At 63.8% G+C, this 2,500-nt stretch overlaps 1 pseudogene; it reads right to left on the minus strand.

The window, feature by feature from the left end:
• Positions 1-2,500, minus strand: part of LOC124566144 — a 7,959-nt pseudogene that overhangs the window by 3,443 nt on the left and 2,016 nt on the right.

Raw genomic sequence — 2,500 nt, forward strand, 5'->3', positions numbered from 1 at the left:
CCGGGGGATGAATGCCCGCTGACGTTCGTCCACAGCACATGCGCGCATCAGGCGTGACGCGAGAACCTTGTGAAAGGTCCGCGCCAACACCGAGCAGACCGTGATGGGGCGAAAGTCAGCGGGGGATGTTGGTGCAGCCGTTTTGGGGAGAAGTGACGTCCGGGCGCGAAGCAGACGCTCGGGGAGGGCGCGGGCCAGGAGGAAGAGGTTCAGGAGTTTCACCAGGACTTCATGCGGCAGGCGCCGCAGCTCCGCTGGAGTCAGGCCGTCCGGCCCGGCCGCCGATCCCCTGGGCGGCAAGGCAGCAGCGACCTCCTCACGTGTGACCGGCCCCCATAGGCACTCAGGAGCGACAGGCTCCGAGTGCGGGAGAAGGCGGTCACGGATGAAGCCAGCGGTGGAGATCGGCTTCTTCGTGAAGAGGTCCGCCCAGAAGTCCAGCAGACCGGGGATGTCGGGTGGCGGCTGCAGCAGGGTGCCGTCCAGCAAGCCGCGCACGCAACGTGCACGCGACCTACGGAAGGCGTCCTGTGTCCGCGCGAACTCCCAGCGGCGCCGCTTGCGCTTCTGCAGCGGCGGGGCGGCAGGCGGCCGCTTGGATGAGTGGCGCGGCCGCTGTGTCCTGGTGATCGACCTCTCCCCCCTGGACCCGACCGACGCAAGGGCATCCGGGAGCATGCCCAGGATGACATCGGGCGGCGTGCCCCGCCCCAGACCAATGACTCGATCCAGGGCAGAGAAACGCTGGGCGGAAGCAGGTAGCCCCGCCAGATGCTCCCAGATGGCGGCGTCAGTCGGCCCCTCCGGCGGCGGCCCGGTGGTGTCGGCCGCGAAGTCCTCGGCTGCGTCGACGGGCGGCGCAGCGGCCTCGCCCGCGTCAGGCAGCGAGCCCGCTGCTCCCCGGCGGGACGCCGGCTCTTCCCCCCGACCGATCTCAAGCGCCTCCATGAATTGGCGGACAAGCTGCTTGTGGGCAGCTTGCCGCCGTCGGCACTTGATTGCCTCAAGCGTTCGGTCGGGGAACATCCTGATAAGCTCTTGATTAACGAAGAAGAACCGGGCGTCCCTCTCAAGGAACAGTTCGGCCTCTGCCTTGGCGAGCGACAGGACTTCTTCCTCCGTCCACCTCGCACGATGCCTCTCCGTCACGATCTCAGCGTTGGCGGCCGCAAGGTGTTGGCGGCGGCGATGGACCCCGAGACCGTTCTTCGTGGTAAAAGTGCGGTGGCACTCACTGCAAGCAAAGGGAGCTACACAAACTATCGCATTTTCGTTACGGCCGGTTGGCCGGATAGGTGCTGGGGTAGCTGGGGTGGCACCTTCAGCGGAAGGGCCACCATCTCTTGTTTCTTGTCGGCTGCCCCCAACTATAAAGGGATAATGCGAGGGGGGGCTGGTAACCCCCCCAAGCCCCTGGTGCGGTCTTCCACTCTGCAAAAATCAGCGGGCCCACGAGAAGGGGAGAAGACCGCAGGAGAGGAGAGGCTAAGAGGGCTAGGCCCATGTATTGCGCATCACTCTCCCTGTAACTATAACCCAAGGAAGGCGCCTCGCAGCAGCAGCACGACTACATCAAGACCGCACTTCGAAAAGCCAAGTCCGGATGCAGCCACACCGCCGCCACTTGGCCACCTTAAGAGAGTCATAGTTACTCCCGCCGTTTACCCGCGCTTGCTTGAATTTCTTCACGTTGACATTCAGAGCACTGGGCAGAAATCACATTGCGTCAACACCCGCTAGGGCCATCGCAATGCTTTGTTTTAATTAGACAGTCGGATTCCCCCAGTCCGTGCCAGTTCTGAGTTGATCGTTGAATGGCGGCCGAAGAGAATCCGCGCACCCGCGCGCCCCCGGAGGAGCACGCTAAGGCGGACGCGGCCTCGCAGCAAGGAAGATCCGTGGGAGGCCAAGGCACGGGACCGAGCTCGGATCCTGCACGCAGGTTGAAGCACCGGGGCGCGAACGCCGCGCAGGCGCGCGCATCCTGCACCGCCGGCCAGCACGAGGCCAACCAACGGCGAGAGCAGACCACGCCCGCGCTAAACGCCCGCACTTACCGGCACCCCTACGGCACTCACCTCGCCCCGGCCCGGCACGTTAGCGCTGACCCACTTCCCGACCAAGCCCGACACGCCCCGATCCTCAGAGCCAATCCTTATCCCGAAGTTACGGATCCAATTTGCCGACTTCCCTTACCTACATTATTCTATCGACTAGAGGCTCTTCACCTTGGAGACCTGCTGCGGATATGGGTACGAACCGGCGCGACACCTCCACGTGGCCCTCTCCCGGATTTTCAAGGTCCGAGGGGAAGATCGGGACACCGCCGCAACTGCGGTGCTCTTCGCGTTCCAAACCCTATCTCCCTGCTAGAGGATTCCAGGGAACTCGAACGCTCATGCAGAAAAGAAAACTCTTCCCCGATCTCCCGACGGCGTCTCCGGGTCCTTTTGGGTTACCCCGACGAGCATCTCTAAAAGAGGGGCCCGACTTGTATCGG

This window comes from Schistocerca americana, unplaced genomic scaffold, assembly GCF_021461395.2.
Source record: "Schistocerca americana isolate TAMUIC-IGC-003095 unplaced genomic scaffold, iqSchAmer2.1 HiC_scaffold_137, whole genome shotgun sequence".
Lineage (NCBI taxonomy): Eukaryota > Metazoa > Arthropoda > Insecta > Orthoptera > Acrididae > Schistocerca > Schistocerca americana.